The sequence below is a fragment of the Myxocyprinus asiaticus genome, chromosome 20, assembly GCF_019703515.2.
Source record: "Myxocyprinus asiaticus isolate MX2 ecotype Aquarium Trade chromosome 20, UBuf_Myxa_2, whole genome shotgun sequence".
Taxonomy (NCBI): domain Eukaryota; kingdom Metazoa; phylum Chordata; class Actinopteri; order Cypriniformes; family Catostomidae; genus Myxocyprinus; species Myxocyprinus asiaticus.
Window position 1 is genome coordinate 37014837 of NC_059363.1, and position 25742 is coordinate 37040578.

Genomic DNA, 25742 nt, shown 5'->3' on the forward strand with positions numbered 1-25742 from the left:
AGATGCCGTGTTTTTTCTGTAGAAAAAAATCACTGCCATCCTCCAACAAAAAAACACATGAACTTCACTCATTGGTCACTGCCTTGGTGGCGTGTTCCCACCCCACCCGTAGCCAGTGATAATTTCAAGCAAGCCAGATGTGTATTTTCAGTGTTTCAAGGCATTAAGTCAGCTGGGAGTCCAGACAGTCTAGTGATTAACACCCCCCACTGAGAGGTGCTAATGGGCAGTCTGTCTCCCTCTGCCTGGCCAGTGATCATGTTAATGAAGCTAACACCTGAAAATCATTGCAAAAATCAGCTAGTGTAGAGGCAACTTAACTCTACCTATCAAACTACAATTAGTTGGCAAAACTTTTTCACCTACCAGAGTTAAAATGTCTGCTACAGTTGTTAGTACTGCACATATCCAGCCACCTCACTTCACTGCTGCAGTTCATGCGTTCATTTGTGGTTGCTTTTTCGTAGATCTAAACACATTAATTTTCATTAGATCCAGGTATTCAGGTATACCAGGTATACCAATATGGTCCAAATTTTAATAATGCAGTTTTATGACAATTGTGTTAAGGTTAGTGATGTTAATCATCTTAAAGTCACTACGAATGAAGTGCCTCTCTCCATTGTTTTGAATGAGTTTGACAACTAGCCGGAAATGTTTATGGAACAAAGACGTCACTTCCTTAATCCGACGAACAGTCCTTCAAATAGTCTATATTGTACAGTCTGACATGAGAGATAGTCAGTGTTGCATAGTCTACATAGACTCTTAAGTAGGATCTCAGTGGGGTCAAATCGTACTATGTGACAAGAAACAATCCTACAGGATGAAAAAAAAAAACTGCACAGTGTGCACTGGGTTTTAAGTTAGCTATCAAAAGAGTATGCATGGTGATGGGGAATCAATACAAACAACTGCTCCTTATTGAGAGGAAGTGGTTTCAAATTAAACAATATAACACATTAAGCATAGGCTTACACACCTGTGTCAAGGACTCACCCATTTTTCATAAATGCTACATGTCTTTGTCCACTATCATGTCATTTTGCCTTATCGATTGAGAAAAGAAAAACCCACTGTGGATTTGGTGGTAGAAGGAAAGCGACTAATAAACCTGACTGATGACTTGAACCCAATAAATAATGGCCCAGAACTCAATAAAAGAGAGGAAAGATTCTAGCAGTAAAAATTTTATAAATGTCATTGTAATATATTACAAAATATCACACTAAATGGCATCTACCAACAAATTATTTTAGACCTTTTCTCAGAGCTAACTTTACAATAGCTTAGACATTGTTGCAATTACTTTTAGCCAACTGGTTCCAAGGTCATTTAGTGTATGTATTATGTCAGCTCCATTCAAGTTCACACAAGTGTCATAGCAGACTAGCCACACAGGTGTAGTTCATCACTTTAATTCAGACTAATCACACTGTGAATTCGGCAACAGTAGATTGAATGTTTTGCCTCTGAAATCGGTCTGTGCTTATCTAAATATGAAATCCTCGAGCTATAGTGCACATATGCACATAATTTGTGTTACTTTGAAATAAGATATGTAATGGATAATGCACACTCAGTCAGTTGTAAAGTCCTGAAGAGGTTTATTTTGCTATAACAACTGGCTGACTGTACATTATCTTGCTTATTACACGGCTACTAACAAAATAAATAAATACATGGACATAAAATATTGATTTGCATTGAAATTATATAATTTGTGAAAAAAGAAATCACTGAAAAGCTGGAATCAACCCCCGGTTTGTGTCAGAGTTCTGTTGGTGTTTATTTGGTAAAAATGACAGTCTGACTCCTCAGTATTCAGCCTATTACAAGACTACTTGCCAAATAAATAAATAAATGCACATGAAACATTGATTTGAGTCGAAATTGTTTTATTAGCTTGTACAGATCGCACAGTGATCCGACAAGTAGGAGAGACGGGCCGCAGTACCTAGATAAACGGTCTGATACGTCTTAATTCCCAGATGTGCGGTTGTTACAGAGCAATATCTGATCACTAGATGTCACCATTGACCAATTAGAATCGAGTATTCCAGAGAGCCGTTTCATAAAAAGAAAATATTTTATATATATATATATATATATATACACACTACCGGTCAAAAGTTTTGAAACACTTGACTGAAATGTTTCACATGATCTTAAAAAATCTTTTGATCTGAAGGTGTATGTTTAAATGTTTGAAATTTGTTTTGTAGACAAAAATATAATTGTGCCACCATATTAATTTATTTCATAATAAAACTAACATTTAATTTAAAATAAAAAAAGATTTTGAAATTTATGACTTGGACCAAATAATAAAGAAAAGCAGCCAATAAGTGTTCCAACACAGATGAGAACTCATTCAATACTGTTTAAAAAGCATCCCAGGGTGATACCTCAAGAAGTTGGTTGAGAAAATGTCAAGAGTACATTTCTGCAAATTCTAAGCAAATGGTGACTACTTTGAAGATGCTAAAATATAACACAGTTTTGATTTATTTTGGATTTTGTTTAGTCACAACATAATTCCCATAGTTCCATTTATGTTATTTCATAATTTTGATGACTTTACTATTATTCTAAAATGTAAAAAAAAATTATAATAAAGAATGAGTAAGTGTTTCAAAACTTTTGACCAGTAGTGTGTATGTATATATGTATATATGGACTTTCTAATGAGTGATTTAAAGCTGGGTCTTACCGTGGCCCTTGTCAATCACTACAAAAAAATAAATTAAAAAAAATAAATGTCAGTGCTGTTAGAAGTTCCTTTCTGCAAATAACCACTTCAAGAGTGCAAATAAAACAATTTGTTTAAGCGAATACTAAACCATTGCAGTCAGATTCAGAATTCATAGCACCTTCAATGGCAGTCTTGAAGAAGAGAAAATATAAAAAATATTAAGATCTGGGTAGAAGCAGGTACTTTGAACTGTGCTTAGATGTTTTTTTTATTTTAGTGCCTGTACCGATATTGTTTTTGCAAGGATTAAACAGTTGTGTGTAGGCAGATGGGTTATGGCACTGTGCTGTGTGATTGTACCAGCTGTAAAGGGGTCATAGTTCACCAAGTAAACAACATCATTAAGGAGTGCTATTTTTAGCCCAACATTGTAGCAATTTACCACAAAACACACATACTGTATATGTGGCACCCTAACAAACAGTTACCATGGCAACCACAATTTTTCCAAAATACTGTATAGTTGCTATAGTTGTTGTAACTAAAATTGTTTTTATTTGATTTTTTTAGTTATCACTGACAAAAAATACCCAAAAACTTACATGGTATTACCATATTTGTGCATATGTACCATGGTAATACAATTATTTACTGAACCTGCAATAAGGTAGTTCAATGTAAAACTAAATTTCATGAATATGAATATTGAGAACCATAGTGTATATTACCATATATATCTGGTACCATCATTGTACTTTGTTGTTACCTTAAAAAATATATTTGTGACTTTACACTCTTTGAAGGATATCCCATTAAAATGTGTGTGTGTGTGTGTGTGTACACACACACACACACACACACACATATATATATATATATATATATATATATATATATATATATATATATATATATATGACTGCCATACAAAACACAGTAACTACTTTGTTTTCTTTCTAAATTGAGTTATAACCAAAATCAGGTCTCTGACCTGTGACAGACATTGGCTTAATTATGAGTAACAACAGCAGTAACCACAAAACAAAATAAAAAAGAAAACACTGAAGCCATATTTATCAGTTCCAGTGTTGATGCAGTTACTGTGTTTTGCCTTAGTAGGACAGTGTTGTACCATAGTACATTTTTGTAAGGGCACAATGAAACTACAAAAAGCATTACTGCATTGAATTTTTCTAAGTATCATCAAGAACATAAGCTTTTCCTGACTTTAGTATCCGTAAAGTCTTATGAAGGTTGAACTGTTGTCATTGCATGCACGCCATGACAGTTATTGACAAACTGTACCAGCCTATGACAAATGGCAATGACAATATAAACTAATATACCAGCTCCAAGGTGACATGATACCAAAGCGAAGCTGAAATAGAATAGCATCCAGCTAATTTGCATGCACAAAGCTTTGTAATAATAGGGATGCTATACAAGAGGACCAAGCATATTTCACTTTTGAGGATGCATTGATTGCTCAAGGCCTCCTGTCGGGTTTATTTGTTTCATCCTTGTGCGCCTTTGGATTTCAGTTGCCTCTGAATTTAGCTTGAAATACAGGTGTTTGTAAAAAAGGGCTGTGTAAGCAAGTGTGTGCAAGGCCAGCAACAAGTAGATTTACATAACGACCAGAACTGATTTCAGCTGCTACAGCCACTGTGCCGTCTATGAAGATATTTAAAATGTATAAGTATTAAGATGGATTATTATTTAAAGACGTTTTAGCATTTAACTGTCCGTGTACTAAACTGTTGACACTTTATACAAAAGTGAATGATCTTATCCATTGTTATCCATCCATGCATGGATAATTTCATTAGTGTATTCATTCTCTTGAATTTTATTTATTTATTTTTATTTATTTTGTACATTGGCGTAGAGGGCAGACAGCTTACATAGCCTCCTTTCAAAAAGTACAATTTCTGCACCTCTAGTGGCACCAAACGGAATTGCAAAAATAATAATACTAAAAAAAGTTGCCATTAAAAGGGATAGTTCATGCGAAAATGAAAATTCTCTCATCATTTACTCACCCTCATGCCATTCCAGTTGTGTATGACTTTTTTTTTTTTTCTTCTGCGGAACACAAACAAAGATTTTAAGAAGAATATCTCAGCTCTCTTGGTCCTCACAATGCAAGTGAATGACGGCCAGAACTCTGAAGGTTCAAATATCACATAAAAGCATCATAAAAGTAATCCATATGACTCCAGTGGCTAAAACAAATGTCTTCTGAAGCAAGATACAATTGGTTTTGGGTGAGAACAAACAAAAATACAACTCTTTTTTTTTTTTTTTTACTGTCAATGAACTCCATTAGTGGCACACTTTCAGAATCAGAATCAGCTTTATTGCTAATTATTAAGCTTTACTAAGGAATTTGTCTAGGTGACAGGAGCTTCCAGTGTACAACAATACAAAAACAATACAAAAACAGCAGCAAGACATAGATAATAATAAATAAAAAAAAAATAATAATAATTATACACATACGTACATACACACACAGACACACACATACATACATACACACATACACATACGTAGTGCAAATCTAATACAAATCTGTTATCTGTTATGTACAGTGCAAAATATAAATCTGTTATGTACAGTTCAAATGTTTTTTATTTTTATTTTTTATTTTTAGAGGAATGAAATGGCAGAAGAGGTTGGATGTGTTGGATAAATATAAAAAAGACTAAACTGTGTATTGCACATAGTTATTGCTCAATGGGGCAGTTTAACTGTTCATGAGATGGATAGCCTGAGGGAAAAAAGTTTTCCTGTGCCTGACGGTTCTGGTGCTCAGAGCTCTGAAGCGTCGGCCAGAAGGCAACAGTTCAGAAAGGTAATGGGCAGGGTGAGTGGGGTCCAGAGTGATTTTTCCAGCCTTTTTCCTCACTCTGGAAGTGTATAGTTCTTGAAGGGGAGGCAGGGGGCAACCAATAATCCTCTCAGCAGTCCGAACTGTCCTTTGTAGTCTTCTAATGTCTGATTTCGTAGCTGAACCAAACCAGACAGTTACTGAAGTGTATAGGACAGACTCAATGACTGCTGAGTAGAACTGTATCAGCAGCGCCTGTGGCAGGTTGAACTTCCTCAGCTGGCGAAAGAAGTACAACCTCTGCTGGGCCTTTTTCACAGTGGAGTCAATGTGGGTCTCCCACTTCAGATCCTGTGAGATGGTAGTGCCCAGGAACCTGAATAACTCTGCTACAGTGCTGTTTAGAATGGTGAGGGGGGTCAGTGTTGGGGTGTTCCTCCTAAAGTCCACAATCATCTCCACCATTTTGAGCGTGTTCAGCTCAAGGTTGTTTTGACTGCACCAGACAGCCAGCTGTTCAACCTCCCTTCTGTATGCAGACTCATCGTCATCTCGGATGAGGCCGATGACAGTGGTGTCATCTGCAAACTTCAGGAGCTTGACAGAGGGGTCCTTGGCGATGCAATCATTGGTGTAGAGTGAGAAGAGTAGTGGGGAGAGCACACATCCCTGGGAGGCACCAGTGCTGATTGTACAGGTGCTGGAAGTGAGTTTCCCCTGTCTCACAAGCTGCTGCCTGTCCATCAGAAAGCTGGTAATCCACTGACAGATAGACATGGGAACAGAGAGTTGGTGTAATTTATTCTGGAGTATAGCTGGGGTGATGGGGTTGAAAGCTGAACTGAAGTCCACAAAAAGGATCCTTGCATATGTCCCTGGTCTGGCAGGAGGTGGGGAGGAGGGGGGTTGCAGGAGGTGTTGGTGTTTGTGTGAGGTGAAGGTCAGAGTGGGTGTGGGGTGTGAGATTGGGCCTTTCAAATCTGCAGTAGAACACATTCAGGTTGTCAGCCAGTTGTTGGTCCACTACAGGGTTGGGGGTAGGAGTCCTGTAATTTGTGAGCTGTTTCATGCAACTCCACACTGATACAGGGTCGTTAACTGAAAACTTGTTTTTCAGTTTCTCAGAGTATCTTCTTTTAGCCACTCTAAAAGCTTCCTTGTTCAGTGTGTTCCTGGCCTGATTTTACAAGACATTATCCCCACCCCTGTAGGCATCCTCTTTGGCCTGACGAAGCTGCCTGAGCTCTGCTGTAAACCACGGTTTGTCATTGTTGAACTTTAAATTAGTCCTAGTACGAATGCACATATCCTCACAGAAACTGATATATGATGTAACAGTATCTGTGAGCTCGTCCAGGTCTGTGGCTGCAGCCTCAAAAACACTCCAATCCGTGCAATCGAAGCAGGCTTGTAGTTCCCGCTCTGCTTCGTTGGTCCATCTCTTTACCGTCCTTACTACTGGCTTGGTTGATTAATTAATTTCTGCCTGTATGTTGGAAGAAGATGAACCAGACAGTGATCAGAGAGTCCCAAAGCTGCTCTAGGGACAGAGCGATATGTATCCTTTATTGTTATGTAACAATGACCTGTTTGTATTTGGGCAGTTCACGTGTGAGATTTTCTTTGTTAAAATCCCCAAGAATAATAATAACTGAGTCCGGGTATTGTTGTTCTGTGTCTGTGATTTGATCGGTCAGCTGTTGCAGCGCTGTGTTCACACACGCGTTTGGCGCGATATACACACTCACCAGAATAAACGAGGAAAACTCCCGCGGCGAGTAGAATGGCTTACAGTTAATAAAGAGCGCTTCCAAATTAGGACAGCACATCCTCTTTTACGTTGTTACATTCGTACACCAACTTTCATCGATGTAAAAGCATGTTCCACTGCCTCTCGTTTTCCCCGTTAACTCCGCGATGCGATCTGCTCTGAACAGCTGAAAGCCCGGCAGATGTAACACGCTGTCCGGAATGGCTTCACTCAGCCAGGTTTCTGTGAAGCACAAGGCAGCAGAGTTTGAAAAGTCCTTGTTTGTATGGGTGAGGAGATGTAGTTCATCCATTTTGTTAGGAAGAGCGGAGATTCGCTAGATGAATGCTCAGCAGCGTTGTTCGAAAGCCGCGCCGACGGAGCCTGACCAGCGCACCTGCTCGTCTCCCTCGCCTGCATCTCATAGCGCATTTAAACAACACAGCTGCACCTCCGACTAAAATGTCCAGCAAAAAGTCAGAATATTCAAAAACCGGGAAAAGGTTGTCTGGTATATGCTGCCAAATGTTCAGCAGTTCGTCCCTGGTAAAACTGACTGTAAAAATATTACTAAACACAGGACAAACAAACAAAAACAACAAAAGAACTGAAAAGCTACACACCGAGGCGGCTATCCACGGTGCCATCTTGATGATCTTTATTGATATTTCAATTATCACAGTCAATTTCATTTTGTCCCTTAGTGTGTAACACAATTTACTTTTGCTAAAGAAATAATGTTAGTTCTTTAACAAAATTATGAGCATTAAATGTCTGATTTTAAAATCTTCCATCTGCTTGTCTGATAAGATATTGTGATGTTGCAAGCTGGTAAGGGACTCTATTATAATATGCTAACATGTCTAATGTTTAAATGTTAAGATTATACTGTTACAACAGTGTCACAATTTCACAGACACATCCATTAGACATTAAGTTCCTAAGAGCATATTTTTCTATGAAAAATGCAAAAATACTGTTTCTTCAAAACAGAGCCACCAGCGAGTTCAAAGAGAGCTGTAGTGCGGAAAATAATAGGGCTGCTGAGACAAGAGAGAATAAGAGAAAACACGGGAAGTCATTAGGATATATGTGAGGAGAAGGAAAATGAAAGAGTATGAGAAGAGCAGTAAAAGTGCAGTTTACAAGTTTGAACGTTCCTATAATCTTCAGATAATGATGAATGTTTATAAAAAGTGGATATCTGTTATTGTCACCTTTATTACTCTTTCATTATGCTGGTTTGTTTTTCATTTCTGGTCCTCAAATTCCATTTTGACAATGTGACCTGTGTGCTCATGTTCAAACAATACAATGTGTTTGGGAAAACTGGCCCTCAGAGACAGCTTACACTGTTCTTTGTGTTCACAGTAACACATAAAGGAGTGAAAAGAAAAACAAAACAAATAAAAAACAACAGATGACCATTTCTAAATCAAATATTTACTATAAACTAAAGTTCAGGTGGAACTTGTTCTTCTAATCTCGCAGTCCCCACTAAGAGTATATAATGGCACACTTTCTTCGTATGATATATCATTAATATATCAACATCTACTGTATTATCTAATTGCGTAGTTCGGTGGGGCAAACCAAGGAAATGTAAGACAGAAGGACAGCCTCATTCACTATTCACTTTCATTGCTTCATTTTTCCCATGCATCTCCTTTTGTCTTCCAGTAAAGAAATAGTCATAGGGGTTTGGAACAACATAAAGGAGAGTTAATGAAAGTAGCATTTTCAGATTTGGGTGAACTGTCCCTTTAAAGGCTTTGCATTAAGACAACAAATCATCTTGAATTGACTGTAGTGTTGACACAGCTTCATACATCACCTTCATATATATATATATATATATATATATATATATATATATATATATATATATATATATACACACACACATACATACACTGGCGGCCAAAAGTTTGGAATAATGGACAGATTTTGCTGTTTCAGAAGGAAATTGGTACTTTATTTCGCCAATATTTTAAAAAGCCATTTTTGATCAAATCTAGACAGGCCCCATTTCCAGCAGTCATTACTCCAACACCTTATCCTTGAGTAATCATGCTAAATTGCTAATTTGGTACTAGAAAGTCACTTGCCATTATATCAAACACAGTTGAAAGCTGTTTGGTTTGTTAAATAATGCTTAACATTGTCTTTGAGTTTGTTTTTGAGTTGCCAAAGTATGCAATAGATTGGCATGTCATGTCAATATTTGGACAAAAAAGGTCAAGAAACAGCTTTCTCTAGAAACTCGTCAGTCAATCATTGTTGTGAGGACAGAAGGCTATACAATGCTTGAAACTGCCAAAATTTGAAGATTTCATACAAAGGTGCACACTACATTCTTCAAAGACAAAAGACAACTGGCTCTAACAAGGACAGAAAGAGATGTGGAAGGCCATATGATAACTAAACAAGAGGATAAGTACATTAGAGTCTCTAGTTTGAGAAATAGATGCCTCACATGTCCTCAGCTGACAGCTCCATTGAATTCTACCCATTCAACACCAGTTTCATGTACAACAGTAAAGAGAAGACAGAGGGGTGCAGGCCTTATGGGAAGAATTGCAAAGAAAAAGCCACTTTTGAAACAGAAAAACAAAAAGAAAAGGTTAGATTGGGCAAAGAAACACAGACATTGGACAACAGATAATTGGAAAAGAGTGTTATGGATCTTAACCCCACTGAGCTTTTGTGGGATCAGCTAGACTGTAAGGTGCGTAACTGTAATTGTTTTGCCATTTAATTCTATATGGATTGAACGCAACACAATGCAAGTTAAGTTCTCTACTAATAAATGATTCAGAGAGTTGCTAAGTTGGAAAGTTTGTGTGTTTCTTGAAAACATGTATTAAGAACAGAAGTCTAGTTTAGCACAGAGATCAGAGTGTTCATGTTCAAATCTTTTGTCTTGTTGCATGTCTGCAGTATGTACATGGATGGTTTCTCTAGTATCAGTAGTGATATCAGTGGACTTTAAATTCTGGCAAATATGTTTAAAATCATGTTAACTAACATAAGATGAAGACTTCAGTCATGGCCAAATAAAAGCTGTTCCCTATATGTCACTCACTCGACGTTGGTGTCGATGTAGTGACACTAGGGGTCACTCTTGGGAGCCCGAGACACCTCTGGTCTTTGATAAAAGGCCAATGAAAATTGGCGAGTGGTATTTGCATGCCACTCCCCCGAACATACGGGTATAAAAGGAGCTGGTATGCAACCACTCATTCAGATTTTCTCTTCGGAGCCGAACGGTCATGCTCATTGAGCTGAATACTACTGTTCATTCACCTGCTGGATCTGACGGCGCATTTCAGCGGCTTCTCCCTCCTCTGCACTGGTGCACTGCAGAGAACGCCCCTGGGCGCTTCGGCAGATAAACTAGAGAGTATATTTTCTGAAAGAGCATTTTTCCCCTCTAAAAGAGTATATATTTCTCTAAAAGAGCGCACACACGGAACGTCTTTTTAAAGACGCGTCTTTTTAAAGATGCTTTTCCGATTGTGTGTTATTCCTGGTTGTGCTCGTTATCTCTCGCCTTCTAACGGTCACGATCACTGTCTTTCGTGTCTGGGCACTGCTCACGCGGAGACAGCGTTCGTGGATGGTCACATTCTCATTGCGAGAATGTGTCCATGGCAACGTTGCGGTCGCGGCTCGCCTTCGTAAGGAAGCGAGCCACCCCAGAGGCTCCCGCCTCGGTCCTTTTACCCACGGGTTTGAGGCCAGCGCGGCTAGCACTGGGGGCGATTTGGGGACCCCAATGGGACCGCCTCCGCCGGGTATCCCCCCGCGGAACTCCCATCCCCCAGCACGCTCGTCTGCCCCGATCGGGCTTCCGGGTGAGTCCGCCGGCTCGTCTCACGGCGAGTTCGACCTCTTATTCGGAGCCCGCGAAAGTGATGAGCTCTCGAGCGCAGCATCGGAGAGCGGGCTCGTCCAGTCGGAAGCCTCGGCTGGGCTCCTCCCTTCGGGGTCGATCGCCCAGTCACAGGCTGACGCGGAGATGACGACATGCTTTCCCGGACAGCCGCGAGCGTCGGTTAGAGTGGATTTCACCGCTCTTCCCTGAACCCTCGCGGCTCTGTGATTGGTTCCTGGGCTCGCGGCGCCGCTCAAAGCCACGCCCCGCCCCGTTCCTTTCTTCCCGGAAGTGCATGAAGAGCTGACAAGATCGCGGGAGGCACCTTTTACTGCCCGGTCCCGATCTTTTCAGCTTCCCCGCTCTCACTACCCTCGATGGTGGGGTGGCCAAGGGTTATTCGGCAATCCCCCGGTGGATAAAGGCGCTCGCGGTGCACCTATGCCCGCAGAGCGCCGCCACCTGGCGTGGGTGCCCAAAGCCCCGTCCAAGGCCTGTAGGTTTACGTCGTCTCTGACGGTCGAAGCCTACGGCGCTGCTGGACAAGCCGCCTCCGCCCTGCACGCCATGGCTCTCCTGCAAGTCTGCCAAGGCGCTAAAGGAACTGCACGAGGGTAGTTCCGCCCCAGGATTGATGCAGGAACTGCGCTCGACGACCGACCTCGCTCTCCGAGCGACGGAGGTCACGGCACGGTCTCCCGGGCGGACGATGGCCACACTAGTGGTCCAGGAGCGCCACCTTTGGCTCAACCTGGTCAAGATGGGTGAGGCCAACAGGACACGATCCCTTGCTGCCCCCATTTTCCAGGCGGGCCTATTCGGCGACACTGTCGAGGACTTTGCCCAGCAGTTCTCGATGGTAGAGCAGTAGATGGGTGCTAGCCGGCTTGTCCTGCCCCGGCGTGGCTCAAGATCCCCCCATCTACTCATCGCCGAGGGCGTCCCCCTGCGGTGACTGCACCGGCTCCGCCGCAGCCCGCCCCTCCGGCCCGGCCCCGGCGTGGAGCCCACCGCAGGAAGCCGGCGCCACCCGTCTCACAGCCGGCACCGAAGAACCCACGGAGGTCTTCGAAGCGCCCCTGAGACGGGCGACCCAGGGACAACGAAACCCGCTGCTCTGGAGCTGGTAAGCAGATCTTCTTTTTGTTACCTTTTGCATTTAATTGCGCTGCATGCCCAAGTGGCTGCAGTACTCAAGAGCTCCGCAAGAGTGGTTTCCTTGTTCCCTGGGTCACATATTCGGTGTGTACGGCTGGCATCACGACCACCGTCCACCACTCCATTTGGCAGGTTGGCGCTCCAGCGGCGGTCTCCCGCCCTGAGCGCCCAGCTGTGGCACAAATCTGCCCCCGATGTGACAGTCTCCACGGGTCATGAGGACAGGCCTCTTCCTCCCCCGTCCCAGGCTGTTCCGGGGGTGGTCACAAGGAGCCAGGTAAGTGCTTCGATGTCCTCTGACTCAGCACGGCCACGATGGGGTGTGGCACCTCAGGCTACGCCCCGCCGCGAGGCCCCACCCGCCGGTACATCCGATGACGTTGTCCCTTTGGTCCCCCTTGCGCGGAACTCGGGTGCATGGCTTGCGCTTTCCAGTCCGTCGCGAGGGCTGGTCTGGACCGTCCGACTCGGCTGCACGATTCACTTCGCTGGGCATCCGCCCAGGTCCAGCGGTGTCCACTTCACCTTGGTGAAAGATGGAAACGCTGCTACCTTGCGCGGAGATCGCTACCCTCCTACGGAAGGACGCGATAGAACCTGTCCCTCCAGCCGAGATGAAGAGGGGGTTTTACAGCCCCTACTTCATTGTACCGAAAAAAGGCGGTGGGTTGCGGCCAATCTTGGACCTGCGAGTACTGAACCGGGCCTTACACAGACTCCCGTTCAAGATGCTGACGCAAAGACGCATTCTAGCGAGCGTCCGGCATCAAGATTGGTTCGCGGCGGTAGACCCGAAGGATGCGTACTTTCACGTCTCGATCCTTCCTCGACACAGACCCTTCCTGCGGTTTGCGTTTGAGGGTCAGGCGTATCGGTACAAGTCCTCCCTTTCGGCCTGTCCCTGTCTCCTCGCGTCTTTACGAAGATCGCAGAGGCTGCCCTTGCCCCGTTAAGGGAGGTGGGCATTCGCATTCTCAACTATCTCGACGACTGGCTAATCCTAGCTCACTCTCGAGACGGGTTATGCGCACACAGGGACCTGGTGCTCTCACACCTCAGCCAACTAGGGCTTCGGGTCAGCTGGGAAAAGAGCAAGCTCCTCCCGGTTCAGAGCATCTCTTTTCTCGGTTTGGAGTTGGACTCAGTCTCCTTGACGGCGCACCTTATGAACGAGCGCGCCCAGTCGGTGCTGGCCTGTTTGAAGGCGTTCAAACAGAAAACAGCGGTTCCACTGAAACATTTTCAGAGGCTCCTGGGGCATATGGCGTCCTCGGCGGTGGCCACCCCGCTCGGGTTGATGCATATGAGGCCGCTTCAGCACTGGCTCCAGACTCGAGTCCCGAGACGGGCATGGCGCCACGGGACACACCGCGTGGCCATTACACCGGTCTGTCACCGTCTTTTCAGCCCTTGGACCGACCTCTCGTTTCTACGAGCAGGTGTTCCTCTAGAACTGGTCTCCAGGCGCATCGTGGTCACGACAGACGCCTCCAAGACGGGCTGGGGCGCTGTTTGCAACGGGCACGCAGCCACCGGCCTCTGGACGGGTCCGCGGCTGCGTTGGCACATCAACTGCCTCGAGTTACTGGCAATTCTGCTCGCCCTGCGGAGGTTCCGGCCGTTGATCCAGGGCAAGCACGTGCTAGTTCGGACAGACAGCACGGCAGCGGTAGCATATGTCAACCGCCAAGGCGGTCTGCGCTCCCGCTGTATGTCACAACTCGCCCGCCGTCTCCTCCTCCGGAGTCAGCAGCACCTCAAGTCGCTGCGAGCCACTCATATCCCGGGCAACCTCAACGTTACAGCGGACGCGCTGTCACGGCAGGTTCCCCGCAGGGGAGAGTGGAGACTCCACCTTCAGGTGGTCCAGCTGATTTGGAGTCGATTCAGTCAGGCACAGGTGCACCTGTTCGCCTCCCAAGAATCCTCCCACTGCCCGCTCTGGTACGCCCTCACCGAGGCCTTCCTCGGCATAGACGCGCTGGCACAGCTGGTCCCCTGGCATTCGCAAATATGCGTTTTCCCCAGTGAGCCTGCTCGCACAGACCCTGTGCAAGGTCAGGGAGGACGAGGAGAAGGTCGTCCTGGTAAGCACCCTACTGGCCCGCCCAGACGTGGTGCTCGGACCTCACGCTCCTCGTGACAGCTCCCCCGGGCAAATTCCCCTGAGGAAGGCCCTTCTTTCTCAGGGAAGGGGCACCATTCGGCACCCGCGCCCAGACCTCTGGAATCTCCATGTCTGGCCCCTGGACGGGACGCGGAAGACCTAAGCCGTCTCCCACCTGCGGTGGTAGACACATTCACTCAGGCTAGGGCTCCCTCTACGAGGCGCCTGTATGCCTTTAAGTGGTGTCTGTTCGCTAAGTGGTGTTCTTCCCATCAGGAAGACCCCCAGAGGTGCGCAGTCAGATCAGTGCTTTCCTTCCTGCAAGAGAGGTTGGAAGGGAGGCTGTCCCCTTCCACCTTGAAGGTGTACGTTGCTGCCATAGCAGCACGCCATGACACAGTCGACGGTGAGTCCTTAGGGAAACATGATCTGATCATCAGGTTCCTAAGAGGCGCCAGGAGGCTGAATTCCTCCAGGCCACGCCTTGTTCCCTCATCGGACCTCTGTAGTTTTTCAGGGTCTACAGAGAGCCCCCTTTGAGTTTTGCAGTCAGCCGGGCTTAAGGCACTCTCCTTGAAGACTGCCCTCCTGACTGCGCTCACTTCCATCAAGAGGGTAGGTGACCTGCAAGCGTTCTCTGTCAGCGAAACGTGCCTGGAGTTCGGTCCGGGCTATTCTCACGTGATCCTGAGACCCCCGACCGGGCTATGTGCCCAAGGTTCCCACCACTCCTTTTAGAGACCAGGTGGTGAACCTGCAAGCGCTGCCCCAGGAGGAGGCAGACCCAGCCCTGGCGTTGCTGTGTCCGGTGCGCGCTTTGCGCATCTATTTGGATCGCACGCAGAGCTTTAGACTCTCTGAGCAGCTCTTTGTCTGCTTCGGTGCACAGCGGAAAGGAAGTGCTGTCTCCAAGCAGAGGATCGCCCACTGGCTCATTGACGCCATAACTATGGCATGTCTCGCCCAAAACATGCCGCCCCTGGTAGGGCTACGAGCCCATTCTACTCGTGGTGTAGCGGCTTCTTGGGCCCTGGCCAGAGGTGCCTCTCTAACAGACATTGCAGAGCAGCGGGCTGGGCAACACCCAACACCTTTGCAAGGTTTTACAACCTCCGGGTGGAACCGGTTTCGTCCCAGGTAGTGGCACGCAACACAAGCGGATAAGCCCGGGATAGCCGGCCGGGTGTATCGCTTGCACATAGCGCCTTCCACCTCCTTTTGAGCTGAAGACGTGCGCTGTTAATTCCCAGTAGTGTTCACAAAGGTTGTTCCCTGGTTGACTTCCTCCGAGCCCTGTGGCAGTCGAGTTTTCGGAGAGACTCGCTGCCGGCCCAGTACACGCGCTAACTAAGAGCCCGGTTCTGGGGTAGGTGCTCCGCATGTGGCGGTTCCCTGTAAGGCTAACCCCATGCGATCTATATCTTCCGCTAGTTCGTTTCCCTACTGGCAAACTGCGTCTTCCTTGGGCAGAGCCCCTCAGTCTCCATGTTGTAGTAACTCCTCCCCCATTGGGTAGGATCTACCTTGAAGGCTCTCCACATGGTTGGAAAGACCATGTGATGTATTCTTCCACTTAAATATCCCCCCTCTCTTGGGGCGAGGTGTGGTCTCCGCGGTGTCCTCCCCTTGGGAGGGACACCCCCGACTAGACCTGGCGGCCCAGTCGGATAATCCCCCTTCTTTTTTAGGGAGTGGAAAAAGAGAAGGGGAAAGAGGCCATGACTGGGTTAAGCCTGTCTCTATCTCTGGGTAGTCGACTTGTCCCCAAAAAGGGCCGTTCGACACTCATAACTGTGTTGGGGGAGGTTACGTGTCGACCTGGTGTGCTGGCTATAAGGCACACAGCAAGTCTGCCCACCACACACCGCCAGTTCACGTAACACAGTTCAGCCTTGTGGCGTTTTGTATAGGGACCCCTAGTGTCACTACATCGACACCAACGTCGAGTGAGTGACAGATAGGGAACGTCATGGTTACTGGTGTAACCTCCGTTCCCTGATGGAGGGAACGAGACGTTGGTCCCTCCTGCCACAACGCTGAACTACCCGCTGAAATGGCCGGACCTTATATCGGCTCCTCAGCGTAAAACCTGAATGAGTGGTTGCATACCAGCTCCTTTTATACCCGTATGTTCGGGGGAGTGGCATGCAAATACCACTCGCCAATTTTCATTGGCCTTTTATCAAAGACCAGAGGTGTCTCGGGCTCCCAAGAGTGACCCCTAGTGTCACTACATCGACACCAACGTCTCGTTCCCTCCATCAGGGAACGGAGGTTACACCAGTAACCATGACGTTTTATTTTACCTGGAGTGGCCCGCATCATGAGGAACTGACATTAAGATCATATGACCAGCTGAATCCTACTCATTTTGTCTTGGTTTCCTGATATTGGACACTTTCAACCTTTACTTTTGATTGTGCGTGATGCTGCATCCACACCACTAGGTGTCAGTGTAGTCCAAGACCACTTTCAAATCAGTAGAGCTGTTCAGCTTAGTGTCCAAAAACCCAGAAGAGGATTCGCATTCTCTTATGAGTTTTTTATAATGGCAGTTTTTTTTATAGTAAATGAAAGTATTTTGTGAACATATTGCTAGATTTTTTAGCACAGGAAATATAACAGAATGCAGGTGCCTCATGATGCGTTTTAAATAGTTGAACTTCTTTTAACTTGACACAGCATCTGAAAAAGACAAAGACTAAAGCATGTGTATGTAGAAAACAACTGACATACTCAAAAAGCATCTGGAGTGAACGGCCCCTAAAGTGGTCAAAATGTTTTTTGGAACATGGTTGCTGGTTTGTTGCTGGTTCAAGTTGGTCTACCAGTTCAATCTTTGTCCCACCAGCAGATCAACCATCTAATAACCATATATGACCAGCTTGAAAACATATAAAACCCGCTACCTTCAGAAGGGAGGGATTGGATCAGGAACTGACATGAGTTGCGCTCGAATTCGCAGCACCCACTTGAGCACCATGGCTTAATGTGTGCTAACCGCTAGGGCAGGGCTTCAATACAAAGAGTTTTTTTTTTTTTTTTTTTTTTCAGATAATAAATCTACTCAGTCTAGGAATGAGTTTCTTGGTGCTTAGAAAAAAAGATCTTGAAATGTCAAATGATGTGAGATATTGCAGACATTACAGTAGCGAGTATGAACGTGTCTGCACAGCGGCACAAGGCTGCTTGTGCATATAAACAACCTGAGCTTCTTTCCGCCGCTATCTTGTGTGCCGGGCTCTAAGTGTGTCAGACTCATTGCAAAACCAATTACAGGTATAATGTGATTACTGTAGCTCTGCCAAAGCAATGCAGTCCAGTGGATTTCCACTCACAAACATATGCACACACAGCATAGGACTGCCACGTAACGCTTGGCAGCTGGCTACAAAATATGCCTGATTTGTTCTGCCTCTCATTCCTTCACAACTTCCTTCACTCTACCCGGATGGATGAAGCAGGGCAGAGAGAGGCGAACTTTCATCCAGTGACAGTTTAATGATGTCGGCTTGGTTGATTTCTACTTCTATTCACACACTTGCTGTGTCCAGCACTTTTTAACCTCATGATATTTACACACCTGGCCGCACATTCCACCAGCCAGTGTGGGTTATGTGGGGACATAGGGGCAGAATAGAGAGATAACATAGGTTAATGTTCATGTGCTGTGGACGAGGTGTGTGTTTTCATATTCCATTATATATATATATATATATATATATATATATATATATATATATATATATATATATATATATATATATAATTTATTTATTTATTTATTTATTTTCTGTTCCATAAGCAACAAGCAAGTCCAGTAAGCCACCACCCACAACACCCTAGCACTGGTGGGGTTGACATTTGCATTTACACCACATTTTCTTCAAATAAATGTAAATATATTTAGTGCAACTTCAGTAAAAAAAAGTTGTTTTAGAGGCAGAGAAAGTTAATACATTTTGATGAAAGATAAAATTTTTCATTAACAAAAATGTCTTATGTGTGCCATGAGAGAAGGGACAATTTTTAAAGTGTGTACTTTCTGCACCACTACCATCACCAGACCCTTGTTAAGGGTTTATAAGGGGGTTCATTAATGACTAATAAGTCATATACAAATGCATTATAAATCACTGATATGCCATTATAGCAACATGCATAAAAAGGGAAACTTTCATCCAATACTTGTCAAATAGTGAGCATTTTTACTATTATTTAATAAAATTGCATTATTAATTAGTTATTAAATGCATTTCATGCCTTATTTAAAAAAAAAAAAAAAAAAAAACATACAATTCCCTAATTCATGATTTGTCAATGTAGCTGATTTATGTCACAAATATAGATGGTTATTGTAAGATTAAAATGAGAGAGCATCATTTTGCTAATGTTACAAATTCCTTAAAAAAATGCTTCACAGTTGTCAGATTTACATTTAGGTACATTTTCGAAGGTTACTAATGTTGAAAAGGTGTTATTGAGCATTTATAACATGTGAGGTAAAATGGCTCACTATTTGGTAGGTGTTGCATGAAAGTCATCCTTTTTATGCATTTTGTTATAACCACATATCAATGATTTGTAATAAATGTTTAAATTAATTATTAGTCATTAGTAAACCCCTTTATATTCCCTTAACAAATGGGGAGTATGAATGTTAAGCATTACCAAAATAACAAATGTTTTCAAACAAGTTTCTCAAACCCTCCCCTTATCTGTATTGTTTGGACAAACAGATCACAGTAGCCCTTCTGTTTTTTGAGCGACGTAACTGTGTCAGGCTTGTCAGAATGCAATGCTTTAATAACTGCAGCGTTCACAATTTTCGGTTGAATCAACAACGCCATAGAATGAAGGCACCAGAATCGCTAGTAAATGCTTTTAACCAGGGGTGTAGAACCAAATATTGGGCCCCGGGCACAGAACTATTGCGGCCCCTAAATCGTTATATATAAATCAGTTATACTATATAAACGTCTTTTAGTTGAAAATTAAGTAATTCACAGCTTTTTATTTTCAAACACAAATATACTTTGAATCAAGCAATAAAGCTTATTATAGCATATTCTTATTCCATTAAAAAATTAGAAAGGACCCCACTCTATTCCAACTTATCCTCCTCCAGTGTTATTAAATTAGTACACAAACAACAATCCTCAAAGGAAATACCAGCTGGTGATAAACATGTTCTTTATTTCTTTTCATGTTTTTTTCTCTCATTCTCTCTCACTTTGCACTTGTTTGTTTTCTTTGTTCTTTTTCATCCATCACAAGAAATGCACAGTGAGAAAGCTGAACGCCAGCAAGCTCTTTTTGTCTCTAGCGGTAGTTTGCTTCAGATCAGGAGACGTGAGCCAGAGGCAGAAGCGTATGGTTCTTAATTTTAGCCCGCAGGGAATTATGATCGGTGCACTATGTATTAGAAAATGTTGTCCCAGGGTACATTATTCTGCATAATAGAGCCTGGGTTTAAACAAATATCAGAGAATATAATTCTTGCACTTGCTGTGGAATTGCAAGTGATTTGGCAAACCAATTAGCCCCGTTGACCCCTGCCTCCAAGTGACGGCAGCTCGCCTTCATGAATATACAGTTGTGTTTTTCAGTTGTCACACTTAAAAAAGCAAGTAAAGCAGCTAATTTTCGGATAACTGCTAAAAGAGCTGTGGCCTCGTACATGTTCACAGTTTGATTCTGTAGCTTCCTACTGCAACAAAGATATTAAAATGTTAATGTTTACATATTAGAGCCATTCACAACTGCATTGCATCTAAGTAACCCAACTGCCCTATGTGCAACCGGACAAAAAAAAGAAAAAAAAAGTTCTTCCTCTTCAATAGTATTCAAATATGTCCCATTGCATTTGGGGAAGTAGCATTTATTTGGCCAACCTTGTCAAAGTGCTGCATCTAATTGACAGTTTGTGCACTCTATCTCTGCCAGTTTCATCTGGACTAAGTGATTTGACAGTCAAAATCAATGAGACCTAAATGGGTGGAGTGATTCTCTGAAGACTAGAGCCACTGCGCTGCCTCCTCCTATACTGATTTCATCTATCTAGCATAATTCTGAGGATCTCTTGTCTTGGACCCCTGTTTATCCAAAGTATTAGCATAGAAAAGTTGTTTTATTTTTAAAACCTTTTCCCTATGCAACCTGACAGCAGTTAGGCATGTCAAATGATGCTTTCTCATTTGTTTACTTGAAATAAACAAAATAATGTATTAATTTCTATTGTTTCTTAGTATCCTCAGATACAAAACACATTCTTATATTTTTATTTTTATATTCTTATATTTTACAATAACAATTTAATTAACCTTTTTTATTTTTTTATAATTGTGATTATAATGTAATTATTGATATAAAATATTGATTTAATCATAATAATATGAATATCTTGGAATATAATATATGGGATATGGAAAATAGTAATTGTACATTTTCAGGGAGCGTATTTTAAGAGTTTAAGAGTTAAAATCCAGATAGTTTTTATTGTTGGCTGGTTTGCATTTAAATAATTTAAAACTGTATATGTGCAAAGTCAATGCAAAATGAAAATAACAATAGAGAAATATGTCAGTAAGTAATTGCTATGCAGTCACCAATGATAAATCAATCTAGACTATTATGTTGTGGTCATCTTTCAGGGCCCTTTAAACTACCCAACCATGTCTGGATGTCAGAACTAAATAATTGCATGTTGTGAATCAAGTTTGCTTGAATCAGCAAAATACCTACTTCAAAGCATGTGTTTGAAACCTTTTTACTCTGTATAGACAATGATGGCAGATCTGTCATTTTTTATATATTTCCTGTAGATTTCAGGGAAAAAAAAAATGTGTTCAGTATATAATTATTTGATGTTTATTAGTTTTTGCAGCTTTATGGTTTAATGTGTGTATGTATATATATATATATATATATATATATATATATATATATATATATATATATATATATATATATATATATCACACATTAAACACGTTTTATATATATATATAACGTGTTTAATATATATATATATATATAGTATATATATATATATATATATACATATATATATATATAAAATTGTCTTCCACTGTAATTGTGTCAAGCCAAAAACATTAGATATGTTTTAACGTCTTCATTTCATATACTTCAATCTCCATCCCTTCCATGTATTAGTTTTGGGCAATAAAGCAATAAGTTATAAACATTATTTTGCACCGATCCGCCACATCGCATTGCAGAATGGCTGTTGTATCTGTTGGCATGCTGATGGATGGTGTAGTCATTAGCAACAGATGCTCCAATGCAAACAAAACACATTTTGTGGGTGGTCCTGCTGACCTGAAAAGTCGTTGAGGTTTAGTGACAACAAACCACAGACCAAAACAGAAAAATCAGATTAAATATTGTTAATGAAACATGCATGATTAATTGAACTGCTACAGCATCTATACAGTATATTAAAGTTGATTCTGCAATGTCCATATGCTCACATGAAAACAAACTCAAAGGTCAGAGCCAGTGGTCCAGAGCTCGTCAATGTAATGCTGATATATTGTTTTATTTATTTTTGTAGTTATAATGCTAATAATAATGAATAAAGTTATCAGCTGCCACGCCTATTGCTCACGTTAATAACCTTGCATGAGATATTTTTGTTTTGAGCTGTGGTATGTCCCAAAGGACAATTGATTAATTAGATCAAAATGTTTAATTGAGGTGCTACGGAGAGGCCCTGATGTTTATCACAGCATTGAGGGAGAGGGGATCAAGAAGGTATTTTGCCTCTTTATCTCACCCTGTTTTCCATAATAATCATTTTTAGAATTAATTAGCACAGGAGATGAATGCAATAATTGGAGTGCTTGCTATTTCAGCAGGTTGTGATTATCCCAATACACTTCCCGAGTAGCATGGGAGGGTCAGTATTATGTGAGTGTGGTGAATTATAATTATGACCCTAAAATCACACCCTGTATTATTAACAGTTATAATCAATTTCTTACCTGGAGGGCCACTGTAAACAACATACCACATAGCTATCATGAACCAGCTGGCTTCCATTATGAGTCAACACGTGGTTCAGCGGTTAAGGCTTCTGGTTACTGACCAGAAGGTTGGGGGTTCAAGCCCCAGCACTGCCAAGATGCCACTGTTGGGCCCTTGAGCAAGGCCCTTGACCCTACCTGCTCCAGGGGCGCTGTATCATGGCTGACCATGGAGCCCTATGAAAAAAAAAAAAAAGAAATTTCACTGTATAAATGCAAAACATTTACATATAATGTGTGACAAAAATAAAGGCTTCTTCTTCTAATCAGCCAATTGTGTGGCAGCAGTGCAATGCATAAAGTCAAGCAGACACAGGTCAGGAGCTTCAGTTAATGTTCACATCATAATTCAAATTGCTTAAAAAACATACTAAAAGATGTTTTATTGAAAATGTAAAAGTTTTTTTGTGAGGGGTAGGGTTAGGGGATAGAATCTATAGTTTGTACGGTATAAAAATCATAATGGAGAGTCCTCATAATGATAGCTGCACCAACATGTGTGTGTGCGTGTGTGGGATCCATTAACAGTGAATGTTTATAGTGTGTGTGTGTGTGTGTGTGTGTAGGGAATTATCCAATTGTGAGTATATATTTGATTTGTGTTCATTTAAATTAAGAAGTATTATTATTTTTGTATATTCACATCTCTGGTCTATCATTGTGGGAACGGACCTGTGTGCCATTATTGGGCTTTAATTTCCTAGGGTGAAATTCCCACGGTGGCGTATTCTGTGTTAACATGGGGTTCCAGGTGTCCATTAATTACTGGGAGATTTGGGTTTGGCCCGCTTCTCCTGACGATGCCGGGAGACTTCGTCCCTTCATCTTTGTAGCTTTAACCCTCTTCATCATTAATAATAAATCCTCCTCTGGCGCCACACTCAACACTGACTGTAACAATAGACCAGCAGGCAGATATAGTTATATCAGTACAGGGTTGTTGTGAATCCGTAATGACGGCCATAAATGCAGAAACTGCATTCACTATGCCATGAGCATGTATGCTTTTGCTATCACACAGTATATCTAATGACTACACTGTCCTATGGCATTAATATGTAGTTATGATTATATCCTTTCTGCCCATGCAGTACAGCCTAAAATAGTGCTGAATCTAAAATTATGCAAATGTTATGTATGTAAGTCACTCTTCCATGCAGTTTAAGACTGTTTAACTAGATAGAAGCAAGCTTCTACCAGATCAAAGTTGATATTACAGTGAGTCAACTCTGTTTGTGTGAGAGCATATATATATATATTTCTTTTTTCAGTCTTACATAAGCAATTTGAAATTGATGACAGAGAACATTAAATTATCTTCCAAATGCAACTCTAATGATAATATATCACGCATCTGTAGACATTAATATGCATTATTCTAGATCTACAAAACAACATTAGCAATGATGAAAGCCAGACATTTTGATGTCAAGGTAAATTCTAATTTCTCCTTGCACTCCATCACATCCCTGAACATTTATCATTATTGTACTGCAATATATATATATATATATATATATATATATACTGAGACCACAAGTGAAAATTATTCTTTATTGCATTATTTTCTAGTAAAATCTGTACAAAGTATTTAACATGGCCAATATCCATTTTTTTATTATTATTATTTTACAACCTAGACAACCTGTCTTATTATTTTTACATCATAACTAATATTTGCTTTATTTTTTATTTTTTTACCTAAATCCTAAAATGTTCATTTTATTTCCTATAAAAAAAAAGAAAAAAAAAGAAAGAAAAAAATCACAGATTTAAAAATAAAATTTTTGTCATAATTTACTCACCCTTTCCTTCTTTACTATGTAGCCAAGTGGAGAAATTTCATGTAATTTAACTCTAGTCATAAATTGGACATGGAGTTTTGTGGCACTGGAGTTTTGCGACACCTGCTTTCCGGAAACGTGAGAACATACATTGTGCAAGAGAGCTTCAGGTTTTGTTCATTGGTTGATCATTCTTTGGGATGCATATGGATTGCATGTGTGGAGTTTGACCATGTTTTGGTGCACATGCAAGTATTGGCCTCAACCGTATTTCGTTGAACCATATTTCATTTTTGTACTTAAATTTTGTATTATATATATATATATCACACACTACCGGTCAAAAGTTTTGAAACACTTATTCTTTATATATATATATATATATATATATATATATATATATATCACACACTACCGGTCAAAAGTTTTGAAACACTTATTCTTTATATATATATATATATATATATATTTATTTATTTTTTTTCACATTTTAGAATAATAATAAAGTCATCAAAACTATGGAATAACATAAATGGAACTATGGGAATTATGTTGGGACTAAACAAAATCCAAAATAAATCAAAACTGTGTTATATTTTAGCATCTTCAAAGTAGTCACCCTTTGCCTAGAATTTGCAGACATGTACTCTTGACATTTTCTCAACCAACTTATTGAGGTATCACCCTGGGATGCTTTTTAAACAGTATTGAAGGTTGGGCACTATGTTGGGCACTTATTGGCTGCTTTTCTTTATTATTTGGTCCAAGTCATCAATTTCAAAAACTTTTTTTTAATTTTATTTTTTATAAAATTTTAGTTTTATAATGAAATAAATTAATATGGTGGCACAATTATATTTTTTGTCTACAAAACTAATTTCAAACATTTAAGCATATGCCTTCAGATCAAAATATTTTTAAGATCATGAGAAACATTTCAGTCAAGTGTTTCAAAACTTTTGACCGGTAGCGTATATTCTGCCCCATCGGGCGTTTTTTTTTTTTTTTTAATAAACAGCTGTCAGAATAAAACCCCAAAATATATTTTTGTATCCTGTGGTGTTCCTTTACAACCCACTGGCTACAATTGGAACACAAAAGAAGATTTTTAGCAGAAGGTCCAGGCTGCTCTTTTCCATACAACAAATACGGATGATGATCAGGGACAACTGTGGTCACTGTTCACCTTTTTTTCATTCTTTCTTTCTTTTTTGGAAAAGATGAGCTTGGACATTCTGCTGGATAACTGCTTTCTTCCACTCAAGAAAGAAAGTCATATCAGGCTGCAAAATATTAATAATTGTTTGGGTGAATTATTGTTTTAACAAACTATAATCACTCATACAAAGACAACAATCACTGGCTAATTGAAACCAAACCATAAGGGAAATGTGTAAAAGCATGCTTTATCCAAGTGTATCCAACTGCATACTTTCTGCCTGATAGCTGCCTGTCTTCATTTCACTGTGATTGCTAGCTGTCTACATGTT

General features: G+C 41.6%; 1 protein-coding gene across 1 annotated transcript in view; it reads left to right on the plus strand.

The window, feature by feature from the left end:
• Positions 1 to 25742, plus strand: part of LOC127411211 (ALK tyrosine kinase receptor-like) — a 710256-nt gene that overhangs the window by 529682 nt on the left and 154832 nt on the right. The gene's annotated exons all lie outside the window — the stretch shown is intronic.